The following is a 20806-nucleotide window of genomic DNA, read 5'->3' as shown; positions in this document are numbered from 1 at the left end:
ACAGGAGCATAGTCCGGGATCACAATGCCATCTATAGAACAAGAGGATACCAAATGTAGTATTGCCCTAGGCATTAAGAAATACCCAATTCTAGTATGACATTGAGGAGCTGAGAAAATTGTAAATTCTTTATCTCTAGGATGTAAAGTCCTCCTCGCATACTGACGCCAAAAACCTTTCTGGTTACTGGAAGCTTATCCATAAAGGGATTCAAATGGCAATTCCACACCCACAAAAGAATTGGTCAAAACCAGCTTCTGCAAAGTCCATGAAGATTTTGATAAACTCTGGGGAGTGATTTGGAGGGCCATACACATTATGGGTGGCACGACAGCACAGTAGGGTTAGCACTGTTGCTTCACAGCGCCAGGGACCTGGGTTTGACTCCCGACTTGGGTCACTCTCTGCGGAGTCTGCATGTTAATAATAATAGAACAAAGAAAATTACAGCACAGGAGCAGGCCCTTCGGCCCTCCCGGCCTGCGCCTATCCAGATCCTTTATCTAAACCTGTCACCTATTTTCCAAGGATCTACTTCCCTCTGTTCCCCGCCCGTTCATATATCTGTCTAGATGCATCTTAAATGATGCTATCGTGCCCGCCTCTTACCACCTCCGCTGGCAAAGCGTTCCAGGCACACACCACCCTCTGCATAAAAAACTTTCCACGCACATCTCCCTTAAACTTTCCCCCTCTCACCTTGAAATCGTGACCCCTTGTAATTGACACCCTCACTCTTGGAAAAAGCTTGTAGCTATCCACCCTGTCCATACCTCTCATAATTGTGCAGACCTCAATCAGGTCCCCCCTCAACCTCCATCTTTACAACGAAAACAATCCTAATCGACTCAACTTTCTTCACAGCTAGCACCCTCCATACCAGGCAACATCCTGGTGAACCTCCTCTGCACCCTCTAAAGCAGCCTTCTGGTAATGTGGCGACCAGAACTGCACGCAGTATTCCAAATGTGACCTAACCAAAGTCCTATACAACTGTAACATGACCTGCCGAGTCTTGTACTCAATACCCCGTCCGATGAAGGCAAGCATGCTGTATGCCTTCTTGACCACTCTATCGACCTGCGTTGCCACTTTCAGGGTACAATGGACCTGAACTCCCAGATCTCTCTGTACATCAATTTTCCCAAGGACTCTTCCATTGACCGTATAGTCCGCTCTTGAATTGGATCTTCCAAAATGCATCACCTCGCATTTGCCTCGATTGAACTCCATCTGCCAGTTCTCTGCCCAACTCTCCAATCTATCTATATTTTGCTGTATTCTCTGACAGTCCCACTCGTTATCTGCAAGTCCACCAATCTTAGTATCATCTGCAAACTTGCTCATCAGACCACCTATACCTTCGTCCAGATCATTTATGTATATCACAAACAACAGTGGTCCGAGCACGGATCCCTGTGGAACACCACTAGTCATCTTTCTCCATTTTGAGACACTCCCTTCCACCACTACTCTCTGTCTCCTGTTTCCCAGCCAGTTCTTTATCCATCTAGCTAGTACACCCTGAACCCCATGCGACTCCACATTTTCCATCAACCTGCCATGGGAAACTTTATCAAACGCCTTACTGAAGTCCATATATATGACATCTACAGCCCTTCCCTCATCAATTAACTTTGTCACTTTAATCATGAGGCACCATAGCATCGCTTATTGTCACAAGTAGGCTTCAATGAAGTTACTGTGAAAAGTCCCTAGTCGCCACATTCCGGCGCCTGTTCGGGGAGGCCGGTATGGGAATTGAACTCGCGCTGCTTCCTTGTTCTGCATTGCAAGCCAGCTGTTCAGCCCACTGTGCTAAACTAGCATGTTCTCTCCATGTCTGCGTGGGTTTCCTCCCACAAGTCCCGAAAGACGTGCTTTTAGGTGAATTGGACATTCTGAATTCTCCCTCCGTGTACCCGAACAGGCGCTGTAATGTGAAGACCATATACAAGCCCCTTAATAATCGCCCCCACCCCCCCTTATCCTTTGCACCATTCTTCACTTTGAAGAGAACGTTTTTGTTCATCAAAATTGCTACTCCCTTGGTGCTGGTCGAAAACGAGGTGAAGAAGACCTGCCACGTCCATTCCCACATTAAGTGCTTCTTGTCATGCACATTTCCTGTAACAAGGCTGTCTACTTTCTCCTTAAGCAAGACAACATTTTTTTCCTTTTGATACGATGATGAATTCCCCTTGCATTCCAGGAGCATACTTTAAAATTAGCTACCGCCATTGCACAGACCACCGGAAGAAAAATACGATTGGATGTTTGTGCCAGAGTTTAAATTTTTTTTAATAACCTTTATTGTCACAAGTAGGCTTACATTAACACTGTAATGGAGTTACTGTGAAAAGTCCATAGTCGCCATACTCCGACGCCTGTTCGGGTACTCAGAGGGAGAATTCAGAATGTCCAAATTACCTAACAGCACGTCTTTCGGGACTTGTTGGAGGAAACTGGAGCACCCGGAGGAAACCCATGCAGACACAGGGAGAACGTGCAGATTCCGCACAGACAGTGACCCAAGACTGGAATCGAGCCTGGGAACCTGGCGTTGGGAAGCAACAGTGCTAACCACTGTGCTATTGGCATGATTCAAAACACATTTCAAGTTACACAGAGGCACCATAACATCCATCAAGCGTTCTTTTTTGGGATAAAAGACCCGTCTGTGCCATTGCAGTATTCAGTCAACAACCTCCAACATAACAAAAGTACAAAAAAAATCACGACCACAAAAGTTCTAAGGGGACAGCCCTCAACACAAGTGAGGCCCGTAAGGCTAACCCTACTGCTATACTATCATTACCATCAGGAGACATACTCATCAACAGAGAGGAGAAGAACAAGGCCAAGAAGGGAATGGGAGCCAAATGTCCATCTTGCATTTTGGATCCACCCGTGAAGACCTAACCCTTCCACCCGCTTCCCAGCAATGGTGCCATTCAATATTATCATGATTAATGAGAGGATACCAAATAACCAGTATTACCATCATAAAGATATGGATGATTAGCACGTGGCGGCCCTACCCCAAATAAAATTACTATGATTCCTAAGGATATGGCATTCAGTAAAGTGCTCAAATGTTAACACCTTCCAATAAACAGGCTATATGACAATATAAAATCAGACAAAAAAACAATATAACCAGAAGAAAGTCCAAATTTCAATGAGCCGCAGATTGTCAGTCCAAGTCCTCACCTTCTACGGACTTTATGAAGGCCAAGGCACTAGCCGGATTATCGAAAGACTTCGGAGTCGTCGGATATTACCCTCTGGGTCTCAGGATAAAGCAGGCATAATTCACTCCAGCTGTTTTCTAGCTTCATCAAAGCACTATGCTTCAGCTATGCTATGTCACCACCAAGAAGTCCTGGAAAAAAGAGACTTTTGCTTCCTCACGGAGCCAGGTCCTGCCATGCCTCACCGCTTCCAGAACCCTCTGGCGATCTTGGAAGTTATGAAAGCAAATGACTCTGGGCCTGGAATGTCAATTGTCCTGAGGTCTCAATGACCGGATATGGTGTGTCCTTTCCAACTTGAAACGCTTAGCTTCACATCCAGCTAAATGAAACGGTAGCCAGCTCTTAAAAAACTTAACAGGAATCTTACGCTCCACTCCTGGCAAACCAATGGGCCAGACATTCTTTCTCTGACCTCGGTTCACCAAGCCTTCCAGGATTTCTGACATACCACATGGCTGGTTTTCCATGGATTGAATGCAAACTTGAGCCAAAGAAGCAATATTTTTGATGCTCAGGATTCTTTCCTCTGTTTTCCGCAAGCCTTTTATTAGTATTCTGCAGTTTGGTCTCATAGATTCCGTGTCAGCAAGTCAAGTTCGTCATGGAGTACACTGATATTGTTGATAATGTTCGCAGTCATCATTTTCACAACTTTTAGAAAGTGCTATGTCAAGAACCCGTTCAAGGATCAGGCCACCATATTGAGAAGGAATCTCTACCCCTGTTGCATCAAACTGCTCCCTTTTATCGCCAGATTTATTCAAATTCCTCGACATATTTTCTCCAACACTTGTTAACCATTTTCTCGGGACATCCTATGGAGTGGGATTAGGTAAGCATGTGCCGTGCAAACAGGATAAAAGAAGGATTACAAAAAACAGTAGTGCCAGAGCCCAGGAAAAACTTATATCACATGGTCCCCCAAATTTAGGTATTCTAATGAATCCTATCTATTTGTTATCATGGTCTTGTATGTTTGGATCTTACTAAATGAATGTCTCTGGAAGAAGCTCCTATATTCCCTGTGAAAATTATTGTAGACGTAGCGTGGGATGGGTCGAAGGATAGTCCTTTGAAATACTTTTGAAAAGATTGGAAAATGCCATATACCTTGGCTTTAATTGAAAGTAAAATCAACCAAAGTAATAGAAAGAAATTGCATTTATATAGCTCAATTTACAATCTCAGGAGATCATAAGAGTACTTTACAATCAATGGGATTCATTTTGATGGATAGTTAGATGTTGTAATGGAGATAACAAATCAGCTAGTTTGCATATGCAAATAGAAATGAAAATTGTCCAGATAATCTGTTATAACTCTGTTAGTTGAAGATAAATATTGGCTCGGACAGTGGGAGATTTACCCTTCCCTCCTTTTTAATTGTGTCATGGGTTCTTTTATGTCCACCTGACTCGGTAGATGGAACCTCAGTTTCACATTTCACATGAAGGACCACACTTAACTGGAGCACTCCCTCAGTCTTGCGCTAGCCATTCAAGCACTTTTGGACCTATTTTACCGTTTGATTTAAATCATATTTGATCTGTTGTGCGGCACGGTAGCACAGTGGTTATCACTGTTGCTTCACCGCGCCAGGAACCCAGGTTCAATTCCTGGCTTGGGTCACTGCCTGTGCAGTCTGCACATTTTCCCTGTGTCTGCGTAGGTTTCATCCGGGCGTTCCGGTTTCCTCCCACAAGTCCCGAAAGACATGCTTGTTCGGTGAATTGGACATTCTGAATTCTCCCTCAGTGTACCCGAACAGGTGCTGGAATATGGCGATTAGGGACTTTTCACAGTAACTTCATTGCAGTAAGCCTACTTGTGACAATATAGATTATTATATCATTATTAATAGATTATTATATCATTATTAATTAGGCGAGATAGCAGAGGAAAACTATCAACTTTGATCATTTTTAACACCTCATTTCGGTCACCCCTTAATCTTTATTCAAAGGAATACAAGTCTGTGCAACCTGTCCTCGCATTTATAACCCTTTAGTCCAGTGTAATTGAACATGTAATGTTCAATATGGGTAGCATGCAATTTAGATCAGAGTGGTAAGAATGTTGAATTAGCTATGAAACAAATTACTTTAAGGGTATAGATACGTTTAAGGGAAGGCTAGATAAGCATATGACTAAGGGCTAAATTGAGACTAGGAAAGATGGGAGAAAGCTCAAGTGGAGCATAATTACAGGCATGCACTTGAAGGGCTGGCCTAATGGCCTGTTTTTATGCATCTACAGGAGGCACTGCATGACCTCACCAAGGCTCCTAGACCACACCTTCCAAACCCACATCCACTACCATTTGTAACGGCAAAGGCAGTAGACACCTGGAAGTTCCCCTCCACTCATCATACTCACTTGGAAATATATCACCGTTTCTTTGGTGGATCCTGGAGCTCCTTCCCTAACAACGCAGTGGGCATTAAAAGTTAAAGTCGTCATAGTTCCAGGTGACAGTAGGCTGCTCTTCCCTTTGCGAGAGAGATGTGACTGGTGGTGATTCAACCGTGAGGGCCATCACACCTCAGGTGAAGGACAAGGTTGAGAAGGCGTGTCTTTATGGTAACCTCAGCCAGTACAAGAATTGAACATGCGCTGTTGGCATCACTTTGCATCATGAACCAGCCATCCAGCCAACTGAGCTAACCAATATCTCAACCTACATATCTACACCACATGGACTGCAGTGGTTCAAGAAGATAGCTCATCCCCTTCTCTAAGGCACTCGCGGATCGGCAATAAATGCTGGCCTTGCCAGTGATGCCCACAGCTACATAATTGGCACCCAGCTCTACTGCACCACCTCTTTTATGATTCCACTATTGATAAATTGTCAGCTGCCTTATTTGATATCTGATGCTGAATGAGCAGAAATTTCCTCCATTAAATATTGGGAAGATCAAGGTTATTGCTTTTGAGTTTCTGCTCCAAACTTCATCTCCTTTGCAACTGTGAGATCAAGCTTGTTTGTTCTCAATCTTGGTGCTGCATTTGATCCTGAGAAGAGCTTCCAACCTCATTTGTACTATCACCAGGACTGCGTATTTCCACCTATGTAGCGTCGCCTGACTTTGCCTGTCCCACCTCAGCTAAAACCCACACCCCTATGCCTTTGTTAGCTCTCAGCTCAACCATTCCAGCACACTTCTGGCTGGTCTTCAAATTCTATTCTCTGTTGAGATTGTCCAAAATTCTGCTTTTGTGCCATAACTTGTAACTCACAAGTCCAATTCCTCTATCTCCCCTGACCTGACCAATGTTGGCTTCTGATCAAGTAAAGACTTGATTTTAACATTCTCGTTTGTTTTCAGAGACTTTCATGGCCTCATTCTCTCTCTCGTAATTTCCTCCAGCCCCACAACCACCTGAGATACTCTGGCCTCTTTTGCATTCCCAAGTTCAATCACTCCTCCATTGGTGACTGTGTTTCAGTCGCCGAGGCCCCAAGCTCTGGAATACCCTCCCTATACTTCTTGGTCTCTATTACTTAGTTTCCTCCTTTTTAAAAAAAAATTTTAAGTGGCCAATTATTTTTTTTCCAAAATTAAGGAGCAGTTTAGTGTGGTCAATCCACCTACCCTGCACATCTTTGGGTTGTGGGAGTGAGACCCACGCAGACATGGGGAGAATGTGCAAACTCCACATGGACAGGGGGCTGGGATCGAACCTGGGTCCTCAGTGCCATCAGTGCTGCCCTCTATTTTCTTCCTTAAAAGCCTCTTTCTTTTTTTTTTAAAGTATATTTTATTCAAAATTTTTGGCCCACCATGGCAGTACATTGTGTATCCTTTACACAGTAATATAACAATATAAATAACAATGGCCAGTTTTAAGCAAGAAATAAATAATATATATAAACAACGTCAAAATTAAAAAACAAAACAAAAAACAAGACAAAACTAAATGGCAACTGCCTTGTCCCAAATAAATACTCTCCAAAAATACAATTCAGCAGACCAATATACAATTACCTATAACAACAACCTATACATATTATACATATACACTAACATCCCTGAGAGTCCTTCTGGTTCCTCCACCCCCCCCCCCCCCCCACCCCCACCCCCCCCGGGCTGCTGCTGCTGTCTTCTTCTTTTCCATTCCCTCTATCTTTCTGTGAGGTATTCAACGAACGGTTGCCACCGCCTGGTGAACCCTTGAGCCGATCCCCTTAGGACGAACTTAATCCGTTCCAACTTTTTAAACCCTGCCATGTCATTTATCCAGGTCTCCACACCCGGGGGCTTGGCTTCCTTCCACATCAACAGTATCCTGCGCCGGGCTACTAGGGACGCAAAGGCCAAAACATCAGCCTCTTTCGCCTCCTGCACTCCCGGCTCCTCTGCAACCCCGAATATAGCCAACCCCCAGCTTGGTTCGACCTGGACCCCCACCACCTTCGAAAGCACCTTTGTCACCCCCACCCAAAACCCCTGTAGTGCCGGACATGACCAGAACATGTGGGTGTGATTCGCTGGGCTTCTCGAGCATCTCGCACACCTATCCGCTACTCCAAAAAATTTACTGAGCTGTGCTCCAGTCATATGCGCCCTGTGTAACACCTTAAATTATATCAGGCTTAGCCTGGCACACGAGGACGATGAGTTTACCCTACTTAGGGCATCAGCCCACAGCCGCCCCTCAATCTCCTCCCCCAGCTCCTCTTCCCATTTCCCTTTCAGCTCGTCTACCATAATCTCCCCCTCGTCCCTCATTTCCCTATATATGTCTGATACCTTACCGTCCCCCACCCATGTCTTTGAGATCACTCTGTCCTGCACCTCCTGCGTCGGGAGCTGCGGGAATTCCCTCACCTGTTGCCTCGCAAAAGCCCTCAGTTGCATATACCGGAATGCATTCCCTTGGGGCAACCCGTATTTTTCGGTCAGCACTCCCAGACTTGCAAACGTCCCATCTACAAACAGATCTCTCAATTGTGTTACTCCTGCTCTTTGCCATGTTCCAAATCCCATATCCATTCTCCCCGGAGCAAACCTATGGTTATTTATTATCGGGGACCACACCAAGGCTCCCGTCTTTCCCCTATGCTGTCTCCACTGCCCCCAGATTTTCAGAGTAGCCACCACCACCGGGCTTGTGTTGTATTTCTTCGGTGAGAACGGCAACGGCGCCGTCACCATAGCTTGTAGGCTAGTCCCCCTGCAGGACGCCCTCTCCAATCTCTTCCACGCCGCTCCCTCCTCTTCTCCCATCCACTTACATACCATTGAGATATTGGCGGCCTAGTAGTACTCACTTAGGCTCGGTAGTGCCAGCCCCCCCTATCCCTACTACGCTGCAAAAATCCCCTCCTCACTCTCGGGGTCTTCCCGGCCCCCACACAACTCATGATATTCTTCTCAATCCTTTTGAAAAAAGCCTTCGTGATCACCACCGGGAGGCACTGAAACACAAAAAGGAATCTCGGGAGGACCACCATTTTAACCGCCTGCACCCTCTCTGCCAGTGACAGGGATACCATGTCCCATCTCTTGAAGTCCTCCTCCATCTGTTCCACCAACCGCGTTAAATTTAACCTATGCAATGTACCCTAATTCTTGGCTATCTGGATCCCCAAGTAGCGAAAGTCCCTTGTTACCTTCCTCAGAGGTATGTCCTCTATTTCTCTGCTCTGCCCCACAAACAACTCACTTTTCCCCATGTTCAGTTTATATCCTGAAAATTCTCCAAACTCCCCAAGTATCCGCATTATCTCTGGCATCCCCTCCGCCGGGTCCGCCACATACAACAACAAATCGTCCGCATACAGAGTGTTCTCCTCCTCCCCTGAGTACTCCCCTCCACTTCCTGGAACCCCTCAATGCTATTGCCAGGGGCTCAATCGCCAGTGCAAACAATAATAGGGACAGAGGACATCCCTGCCTCGTCCCTCTATGGAGCCAAAAATATGCAGACCCCCGTCCATTCGTGACCACGCTTGCCATCGGGGCCCTATACAGCAGCTGTACCCATCTAATATACTCATCTCCAAAGCCAAATCTCCTCAACACCTCCCACAAATAATCCCACTCCACTCTATCAAATGCTTTCTCGGCATCCATCACCACCACTATCTCCGCTTCCCCCTCTGGTGGGGGCATCATCATTACCCCTAGCAGCCTCCGTATATTCGTATTCAGCTGTCTCCCCTTCACAAACCCAGTTTGGTCCTCATGGACCACCCCCGGGACACAATCCTCTATCCTCATTGCCATTACCTTGGCCAGAACCTTAGCGTCTACATTCAGGAGGGAAATAGGCCTATAGGACCGCATTGCAGCGGGTCTTTTTCTTTCTTTAGGAGAAGCGATATCGTTGCCTCTGACATAGTCGGGGGCAGCTGTCCCCTTTCCCTCGCCTCATTAAAGGTTCTCATCAGTAGCGGGGCGAGCAAGTCCACATATTTCCTGTAAAATTCAACTGGGAATCCATCCGGTCCCGGGGCCTTCCCGTCTGCATGCTCCTAATTCCTTACACTACTTCCTCCATTTCGATCTGTGCTCCCAGTCCCACCCTCTCCTGCTCCTCCACCTTAGGAAATTCCAGCTGTTCCAGAAAACACATCATTCTCTCCTTCCCATCCGGGGGCTGAGCTTCATATAATCTTTCATAGAATGCCTTGAACACTCCATTCACTCTCTCCGCTCCCCGCTCCATCTCTCCCTCCTCATCCCTCACTTCCCCTATTTCCCTCGCTGCTCCCCTTTTCCTCAATTGGTGGGCCAACAACCTGCCCGCCTTCTCCCCATATTCGTATTGTACACCCTGTGCCTTCCTCCACTGTGCCTCTGCAGTACCCGTAGTCAGCAAATCAAATTTTACGTGTAGCCTTTGCCTTTCCCTGTACAGTCCCTCCTCCGGTGCCTCCGCATATTGCCTGTCCACCCTCAGAAGTTCTTGCAGCAACCGCTCCCGTTCCCTACTCTCCTGCTTTCCTTTATGTGCCCTGACTGATATCAGCTCCCCTCTAACCACTGCCTTCAGCGCCTCCCAGACCACTCCCACCTGGACCTCCCCATTATCATTGAGTTCCAAGTACTTTTCAATACACCCCCTCACCCTTAGACACACCCCCTCATCCGACATTAGTCCCATGTCCATTCTCCAGGGTGGATGCCGTTCTTTTTCCTCCCCTATCTCCAAGTCCACCCAATGTGGAGCGTGATACGAAATAGCTATAGCCGTATACTCCGTCCCCCTCACCTTCGGGATCAACGCCCTTCCCAAAACAAAAAAGTCTATTCGCGAATAAACTTTGTGGACATAGGAGAAAAACGAAAACTCCTTACTCCTAGGTCTGCTAAATCTCCATGGGTCTACTCCTCCCATCTGCTCCATAAAGTCTTTAAGCACCTTGGCTGCTGCCGTCCTCCTTCCAATCCTGGACCTCGATCTGTCCAGCCCTGGTTCCAGCACCGTGTTAAAATCTCCACCCATTACCAACTTCCCCACCTCTAGGTCCGGGATACGTCCTAACATGCGCCTCATAAAGTTGGCATCATCCCAGTTCGGGGCATATACGTTCACTAAGACCACCGCCTCCCCCTGTAATTTGCCACTCACCATCACGTATCTGCCCCCACTATCCGCCACTATGGTCTTTGCCTCAAACATTACCCGCTTCCCCACTAATATAGCCACCCCCCTGTTTTTCACATCTAGCCCCGAATGAAACACCTGCCCCACCCATCCTTTGCGTAGTCTAACCTGGTCTATCAGTTTCAAATGCGTCTCCTGTAACATAACCACATCTGCCTTAAGTTTCTTTAGGTGTGCGAGTACCCGTGCCCTCTTTATCGGCCCGTTCAGCCCTCTCACATTCCACGTGATCAGCCGGGTTGGGGGGCTCTTTACCCCCCCTCCCCTTGTCGATTAGCCATCCCCTTTTACCCAGCTCCTCACCCGGTTCCCACGCAGCTGTGTCCCCCCCCCAGGCGGTGCCCCTCTGCCCCGCCCACCCCACCCCATACCAGCTCCCCTTTCTCCCCAGCAGCAGCAACCCAGTAAATCTCCCCCCCGCTAGATCCCCCACTAGCGTCGTTACACCCCCCATGTTGCTCCCAGAAGTGTCAGCAAACTCTGGCCGACCTCGGCTTCCCCCCGTGACCTCGGCTTGCACCGTGCGACGCCCCCTCCTTCCTGCTTCCCTATTCCCGCCATAATTATCATAGCGCGGGAACAAAGCCCGTGCTTCCCTTTTGGCCCCGCCCCCAATGGCCAACGCCCCCAACTCCTCCATCTCCCTCCCTCCCCCACAACCTGTGGAAGAGAGAAAAGTTACCGGGTCGCAGGATTAACAACATAAAAATCATCTCTTCTCCCCCCCCCTTTTTCCCCCCATATTCGCCCCACCACTTTGTCTCAAACGTTCTTTTTAATAACCCACTCATTCCAATTTCTCTTCAACAATAAATGTCCACTCCTCATCCGCCGTTTCAAAGTAGTGGTGCTTCCCTTGATATGTGACCCACAGTCTTGCCGGCTGCAGCATTCCAAATTTGATCTTCTTTTTATGAAGCACCGCCTTGGCCCGATTAAAGCTCGCCCTCCTTCTCGCCACCTCCGCACTCCAGTCTTGATATACGCGGATCACCGCGTTCTCCCATCTACTGCTCCGAGTTTTCTTTGCCCATCTTAGGACCATCTCTCTGTCCTGAAAACGCAGGAATCTCACCACTATGGCTCGAGGAATTTCTCCAGCCCTCGGTCTTCGCGCCATAACTCGATAGGCTCCCTCCACCTCCAGTGGACCCGTCGGGGCCTCCGATCCCATCAACGAGTGCAGCATTGTGCTCACGTATGCCCCGACGTCCGCCCCTTCTGCACCTTCAGGAAGACCAAGAATCCTTAAATTCTTCCTCCTCGCATTATTCTCCAGCACCTCCAGCCTTTCCACACATCGTTTATGGTGTGCCTCGTGCATCTCCGTCTTCACCACCAGGCCCTGTATATCGTCCTCGTTCTCGGCAGCCTTTGCCTTCACGACCCGAAGCTCCCGCTCCTGGGTCTTTTGCTCATCTTTTAGCCCTTCAATCGCCTGTAATATCGGGGCCAACAGCTCCTTCTTCATCTCCTTTTTAAGCTCTTCCACGCAGCGTTTCAAAAACTCGTGTTGTTCGGGACCCCATATTAAACTGCCACCTTCCGACGCCATCTTGGTTTTTGCTTGCCTTCCTTGCCGCTGCTCTAAAGGATCCACCGCAATCTGTCCACTTTCCTCTCCTTTTTCCATCCGTATCCAGGGGGGATTCCCTTCTGGTTTACCACACAGTGCTTTTAGCCGTTAAAATTGCCGTTGGGGCTCTTATTAAGAGCCCAAAAGTCCGTTCCACCGGGAGCTGCCGAAACGTGTGACTTAGCTGGTCATCGCCGCACCCGGAAGTCTAAAGCCTCTTTCTTAACCTACGTCTTTGATCAAGCTGTTGGGTCATCTAGCCTAATGTTTCCTAGTGGTACAATGTCATACTTTGGTGTATAATGCTCCTGTGAAACATCTTGGGATGTTTCATTACGTGAATAAATCAATGTTGTTGTCTAGATGTAGTAGAGGTCTACATAATAATTGCGTAAAATTTAGGTGTGGCTAGCCACTAGATTTATAATTGATCCGAGGAATAATTTAAATTTGTTTTCCTTCTTTGTCAGGAATGCTCAGGTTTGAATTTTAATACAATGGATTTAAAACTGAAGGAAGTTGTATTGTGTACACCATTTTAAGCAGCGTAGCAAGCTGGTATGTGTTGCTGTGCCATTGGATGTTAATGATGTGCAATTCCACAGCAGTAGAGTCCATACCATACCCACATGACTGAATAAACAGTGCGTAACCCATAAATAATTAGCTCTATTTTGTCTTTACCTGGTGTTACTCATCTCTCCCTACTCCAGAGACATTCATGGTACTACTAGTATCTCCAATACTTCCAGGCTGTTGAAGGAAGCCCGGGAGGAAATAGCAGATGCACTGAGGATCATTTTCCAATCCTCACTAGATACAGGTGAGGTACCTGACGATTGGATATCTGTACCACTATTTAATAAGGGTGCTCGGGATGGGCCAGAAATCTGGCCAACCTCGGTGGGAAAATTATTGGAAACAATTTAGAGACAGGATAAACTGTCATTTAGAAAGGCACGGATTGATGGGGATAGTCAACATGATTTTGTTAGAGGAAAATTGTGTCTTGCTCACATAAAAGAAGTAACGAGGAGGATTGATGGCGATAATGCAGTGGATGTTGTCTACATTAATTTCAGTAAGACATTTGACAGGGTTCCCACATGTCAGACTGTTCAGTAAAGATACAGGGAAAGGAGCCGGTTGGATCCAAAATTGACTCAGTGTCAGAAAAAGAAGTGCAATGGTTGATGGATGCTTTTGCAAATCGAAAACAATTTCCAGCAGTGTTCTACAGGGCTCAGTATTGGGACCCTCGCTGTTTGTTGTGTGTAGTACAGATTTAGACTTGAATGTGGGTGACATGATTGGGAAATTTGCAAATGACTCAAAAATTAGCCGTGTAATGGATAGTAAAGAGGATAGCTGTTGACTCCAGAATGATATCAGTGGTTTGGTTGAGTGGGCAAATGGAATTCAATTCGGAAAACTGTGAGGTAATGCATTTGGAAAGGGCAAAAAAAAAACAAGGGAATACTAAATAAAGGATAAAATATTGAGAAGGATTGAGGACGTGAGAGACTTTGAAGTTCCTATCCAAAGATCCTTGAAGATGGCAGGACAGGTGGACAAGGTGGTCAAGAAAGCATATGGAATGCTTCCCTTTTATTGGGCAAGGTATTGAATACAAAGGCAGGGATGTAATGATGGAACTGTATCAAACGCTGGATGGGCCACAGTGGTGTTTTGTGTACAGTTCAGTGACCATATTACAGGAAGGACATAATTACTCTGAGTGCAGAGGAGATTTACAAGAATGTTGCAAGGCTTGAAAATTACAGCTAGGAGGAGAGATTTGACAGTCTCGGGTTATTTTGTTAGGACCGAGGAGGGTAAGGGATGACCTAATTGAGGTGTACAAAATTGACGGGTCTAGACAGGGTGGACAAGAAAAACTTGCTTCCCCTAGCTGAATTCCTAGGGCACAAAGATGAGGAATAACTTTTTCATCCAGAGTGTGGAAATCTGGAATTCACTGCCTAAGTTGGTGGTTGTGGCTGAAACACTTAATTCACTTAAAAGGTCCCTGGATCTGTATTTGAAGTACTGTAACCTAACCTGCAAGGCTACGGACCAGATGCTGGAAATTGGAATGAAAATGTGCGGCTAGTTTATTTTTTCATTTTCTTGGCCGGCACAGACACAATGGGCTGAATGACCTCTGTGCACTGTAACTTTTCTATGGTTCTAAAAGCTCTCCTTGTGTTCAAGCATAGCTGCTGCCTACTAATTTAAATAAATTTAACATTAAAAGGCACAAATGTGATGCGCTACATTATCCCTGATCACTGAGCAATGCCAGAGTTGGGAATATTGTTGGTAATAGTGTTGTCTCCTACAGGTACCAGAAGTCATCATAATTTGGCTAGGTCTTGTCTAACCATGTTACTTTGGATTAAATTGTTCTGTTTCATTTATATTGAATGTTTTTTTTATTCGTTCATGAGATGTGCACGTCACATTTATTGTCCATCCCTAATTTGCTTGAGTGCCTTGCCCGGCACTTTGAGTGCAGTTAAGAGTCACATGTAGACCAGGCAAGGATGACAGATTCCCTTCTCTAAAGGACATCAGTGAACCAGTTAGGTTTTTACAACAAAAAGCAATGTTTCATCTGCCCTGATAGGATTTGAACCCGGCTCCCCAGAACATTGTCCTAGGTTTCTGAATTACTGGTCTAGTGATCATACCACTATTCCATTGCCTCTCCCTGCATAAAAAATATTGAATGTGAAGAATGCAGTTGAGCTGATTAAGGGCACTTTATATAGTTGCCATTTTTTGGGGATATGATCATTGTGTCTGTAGTTGATATGCTGATGGGGTGAAGGAGTTGTTGATGATTAATAGATATCACATTTCCAAAGTACAGTGAAAAGTATTTATTTTTCTGTGGCCAAGGGAACGTACACAGTATGTACATAGTAGACAAAAGAATAATTGACAGAGTACATCGACAAATGGTACATCAGCAAATAGTGATTGGTTACAGTACGGAACAAGGGCCAAATGAGCAGCATAGAGCGTCGTGAATAATGTTCTTACATGGGACAGTTCAGTCCAAGGGAGAATCGTTGAGGAGTCTAGTAGCTGTGGGGAAGAAGCTGTTCCTATGTCTAGATGTGTGGGTCTTCAGACTGCTGTATCTTCTGCCTGATGGAAGGGTCTGGAAGAGGGCAAAACCTGGGTGTGAGAGGTCTCTGACAATACTGTCTGCCTTCCTGAGGCAGCGGGAGATGTAAACAGAATCAATGGGAGGATGGTAAGCTTGTGAGATGCGTTGTGTGAGGAAGGGTTAAGCTGGTTGGCTCTATACTCGAGTTTAGAAAATGAGAAGTGATCTTAATGAAGCATATAAAATTCTGAGGGGACATTTATAGGGTGGCTGCTGAAAGGATGTTTCCTCTTTGGGTGGGCGATGTAGAGCCTTAAACGAGTGGACAGGTTTTGAATATTAGAGGTCAATTTAAGAGTCAGATGAGAATTATTTTTCTGAGGGTCATTTGTCTGAAATTCTCTTCCTCAGAGAGCAGTGGAGGCTAGGTCATTGAATTAATTCAAGACTGAGTTAAATTTTCATCGACGAGAGTAGAGAGTTATGATGAGCAGACAGGAAAGTAGGGTTGAGGCCACAGTTAGATCTGCCAAGATCTTGGGAGCAAACCCGAGGGGCCAAATGGTCCACTGCTCTTTTTTTTAAAAATATATATATTTTTATTCTCCTTTTTCACATTTTCTCCCGCATTTACACCCATCAACAATAAACAATAATCAGCAAGATATGTCAATCCCCATAATAACAACAATCCCATCCGCCCACCAACCCCCAAACATCAGCCCGCATGTTTACATAAACAAATGACAAAAAGGAACCGGGGATTACCCAGTCACCCTTAATCTACAATTCCCCCCCAAAAACTAATGTTCGATGTTATCCAGTTCTTGAAAGTGCATAATAAATAGTGCCCATGACTTGTAGAACCCCTCTGAGCTTCCACTCAGTTCGAACTTAACCTTCTCAAGGGTCAAGTATTCCAACAGGTCCCCCCGCCACGCCAGGGCACTGGGTGGAGAGGCTGCTCTCCATCCCAGCAGGATCCGCCTTCGGGCGATCAACGAGGCGAAGGCTATGATATCTGCCTCCGCACCCGTTTCCAACCCTGGCTGGTCCGACACCCCGAATATGGCCTCCTGGGGGCCCGGGTCCAGTTTCACACGCACACCTTGGAAATTACCCTAAACACCTCCTTCCAGTACTCCCCTAGCTTTGGACAGGACCAAAACATATGAACGTGATTAGCACCCCCCCCCCCCCCTCAATTTGCTTTGATCCCTCCAGTGGTGCCTTATCCTCTTCCAAAATAGCTCCGTACACCGCTGACACTGTGCCCTTCTCCAGTCTCCTTGTCATCAACACCTCCTCCAGCAATGTGGAGGCCGGTTCCTCTGGGAAGCTCTGTATCTCGTTCCTGGCAAAATCCCGAACCTGCATGTAGCTAAACACTTCTCCCTGCTCTAGCCCATACTTCGCTTCCAGCTCCCTCAATCCTGCAAACCGACCCCGAAGAAACAAATCCTTTAGCGTCTTGATCCCCTTCTCTTCCCATTTCCAAAAACTTCCATCCCACCTCCCTGGCTCAAATCTGTGGTCCCCCCCCGAATCGGCATTTCCCTTGACCCTAAACCCAACCCGAAGTGTTGGCGAAACTGCCTCCAGATTTTCAATGAAGCGATTATTACCGGACTCCCTGAATATTTCCCCGGAGCTATCGGGAGCGGCGCTGTTGCTAGAACCTTCAGCCCCGACCCCTTGCCCAAACTCTCCTCCATTCTGACCCACTGAGAATCAACCTCTCTGACCCAGCTCCGCACCTTCTCCACATTCGCCGCCCAGTAGTAGTACAACAGGTTCGGGAGACCGAAACCCCATGCCTGCCTTCCCCTCTGTAGCAGCACCTTTCTCACTCTGGCCACCTTCCCTCCCCATATGAATGAGGTAATCCGTCCCTCAATCTCCCTGAAAAAAGACTTTGGCAGGAAAATCGGTAGGCATTGAAAGATAAACAGGAATTGCGGCAACACATTCATTTTAACCGCCTGTACCCGACCCGCCAGTGACAGAGGAAGGCCGTCCCACCTTGCCAGATCGGCTTTCACTCTCCCCACCAATCTAGTGATGTTGTACCTGCGAAGCCTCCCGCACTCCCGGGCAACCTGCACCCCCAGATACCTAAAATGAGTCCCTGCTCTACGGAATGGCAGCCCCCCCCCTCCCCTGCCCCACCCCGGCCGAGACACCACAAAATACTCACTCTTGTCCAGGTTCAGCTTGTACCCCGAGAAAGCCGCACTATTCCTTTCCATGCTCTCGAGCTTCTCAATGCGATGGCCAACGGCTCAATCGCGAGTGCAAACAGCAGGGGGGGGGGACATAGGACATCCCTGTCTCGTCCCACGGTGGAGAGAAAAGTATCTCGAACTGATATTAACTGTGCGGACACTCTCCTTCAGCTCCTTGTATAATAGCTTTACCCAGTTCACAAACCTTGGTCCAATCCCAAACCGCTCCAGCACTGCCATCAGGTACCCCCATTCTACCCGATCAAACGCCTTCTCGGCGTCCAATGCCACAACTACCTGTTTCCTTCCCTTCCGCCGGTGCCATAACAACGTTTAAAACTCTCCTAATGTTCGAAAACAGCTGCCTCCCTTTCACAACCCCCGTCTGATCCTCCCCTATCACCTTCGGGAGGCACTCCTCCAGCCTACCCGCCAGTACCTTCGCCAACACTTTTGCGTCCACATTCAGAAGTGATATGGGCTGATACGACCCACACTCCGTCGGATCCGTATCTTTTTTTAGCAACAATGAAATCGATGCCTGCCCCAAGGTTTGCGGCAACACCCCCTTCCCGATCGCCGCCTCAAACATCCCCACCATCAGGGGTGCCAACCTATCCTTAAATTTTTTATAATATGCCACCGGAAACCCATCCGGCCCTGCCACCTTCCCCGACTGCATCCTCCCAATCGCATCCTTTATCTCCTGCTCCACTATTGCTCCTTCTAATGTAGCCCTCTCCCCCTCCCCTAGCCTCGGGTACTCCAACCCATCTAGAAATTCCTGCATCTCACGGTCTCCCCCGGGTGGCTCTGACTTGTACAACCTCTCATAAAACTCCTCAAAAACCTTGTTAATCAGCACTGAAGCCACCACCAGCTTCCCTGCCCTATCCTTCACCTGAAGAATTTCCCTTGCCGCTGCCTCCCTCCAGAGCTGACCTGCTAACATACTCCATGTTCATAAACTGCACCCCTTGCTCGTCTCAGTTGGCACACCGCCTTCCTGGTGGACAGTCAGTCGAAGCTCGCCTGTAGTTCCTTCCTCTTTTCCAGCTTCGCCGGGTCCCCATCCTCTGCATACCTCCTATCTACCTTCGACATCTCATCTATTGCCCTCTGCCGCTCCAACCTCTCCTCTTTGTCCACCCTGACCTTAAACAAAATTACCTCACCCCTGCCTTTAGAGCCACCCAGACGACTGCCTTCGACACCTCACCCGTACAATTGAAACCTACATATTCCTTAATTACCTTTTAAATTTTCTCACAGAGCACTTGGTTCCCCAAAAGCCCCACATCCAGTTTCCACCCCGGTCTCTGCGCTGCCCCCTTCTCCAGCACCATATCCACCCAATGTGGAGCATGATCTGACACTGCAATTGCAGAGTATTCCGACCCCTTGACTCCAGCGAGCAAAGCCTTCCCCACCACAAAAAAGTCGATCCGCGAGTATACCTTATGGACCGCTGAGAAAAACGAATACTCCCGTTCCCTTGGGTGCAGGAACCTCCAAGGGTCCACCCCTCCCATTTCCACCATTAGCCCAGCCAGCGCCTTTGCCCCCCCCCCCCCTGACGGGACCAGCGAACGCGGCCGTGATCTGTCTAACCTTGGCTCTTGCACCAAGTTGGCCCACTGCTCTTAATGTTTGTGTACTTGTGCCACTGAATCCTCATTCTGAAGTGCATTGATTTCAAAATTGTCACTTGTGCATAGATATATTCATGGTTTCAGCTCATCCAATCATTGCCCTACATCCCACCAGGTGCCTTCACTTTTTCAGCTTTGAGTCTTTTGTGCATCTTCTCCCTTTGTTCCATTATTGCGGGTAGACTTTTTATTTAGCTCTGCCATCTCTTTCTAAACCCCCTGATTTTGCTTCATCATCCCCATCCTCAGAACCTTCTGGTTTCAATCATCTCCCCTAGATTTTCTTGCAGCTGATTGGAATCTATTCTTCCCTATTTACCCCATTGCAAGTAAAAATATACCAAAAACAAAACAGTTGCTGTAGAGAGAAAAGACAGGTTAATAGAGCTTTCACAACAGGAAATTAGTGCGAATGTTGGCAGTGATGGGGTGGAGAAAGATTGAAAAGCAAAAGTAAGATGCAAGGGAATGATCATCTGAGGCAACCACATGAACTATGGAAAGAAGCATTAAGGTCATAAGAGAAAAAATGTGTCTGAAAAAATTAAAGCACAGTGAGGTGTTCGCACAAAAGGCAAAAACAAGGAAAATGGATGACCATATTAGGACTGAAGTTCAAAGTGAAAATGCTGACAAAGTAGGGTTGGTATGCCATTTCCAAAAAGAGAAGAATCAAGCTAACCAAGAATGCCTCCCATCCCACCAGCAATCCCTGCTCTAAAGAAAACAATTTTGAAGTTAGTAAAGTCAGTATATATGCTGAGAAAGATAAATAGCTGTTCCTGGATATATGGTGAACATTTGGAAACATTCTATGAACCCCAATACTGAGAGCTCAAATGTGAGGGGATTTTAAGTCTCTGTAGCTCGCCACTTTATGATCACACCTTCAGATAAGACTTGGTATTCAGCATATAGGTCACCTTCCTTGCATTTAGTGTCTCCATGTGAGCAATTATTGCTTGTAAATATATGATAGAATGCTTATACGAACAGGATTGATTCAAAGGGGAATTCCGTTTTACTGAATTTAAATTATTGTACAAATATTATAAAGGGAAATACCTTACTGTCAGATATACTACCACATCTGGTAAGCTGCTGGTTAGCAGTAACTGAAAAGAAGACAATTGTATAACTTTCCTCGGGGCATGGAAGTCTGCTGTAGTATGGGAATGACTAACGCTGCAAAAAAAAATAATCTTCTCCTATTCATGACATCCTGAGCAGAACTTCATGATGTGTCATGTTTGAAATTCTACACACAATGTCTTGGCTGAGACTGCCTCTAACCAGTTTGGATTTAATTGGGTCAATGAGAAACACTAACTAGAGCGCACAATGCTTTTGGAATGCTTCGG

The 20806-nt window shown here is 46.8% G+C and overlaps 1 protein-coding gene across 4 annotated transcripts in view; it reads left to right on the top strand.

Moving 5' to 3' along the window:
* aff4 (AF4/FMR2 family, member 4) overlaps nt 1–20806 on the top strand; it is a 149686-nt gene that overhangs the window by 4989 nt on the left and 123891 nt on the right. The window contains exon 2 of one of the 4 annotated variants that reach the window (XM_072512557.1): nt 13164–13273. The exons of the other annotated variants lie outside the window; for them this stretch is intronic. The gene's annotated coding sequence lies outside the window, so the exon portion shown is untranslated. The remainder of the gene's footprint in view (nt 1–13163; nt 13274–20806) is intronic. 4 annotated transcript variants of the gene reach the window in all.

Source organism: Scyliorhinus torazame, chromosome 7 (genome assembly GCF_047496885.1).
Source record: "Scyliorhinus torazame isolate Kashiwa2021f chromosome 7, sScyTor2.1, whole genome shotgun sequence".
Taxonomy (NCBI): Eukaryota; Metazoa; Chordata; class Chondrichthyes; order Carcharhiniformes; family Scyliorhinidae; genus Scyliorhinus; species Scyliorhinus torazame.
This window is presented reverse-complemented; position numbering and strand designations above follow the sequence as displayed.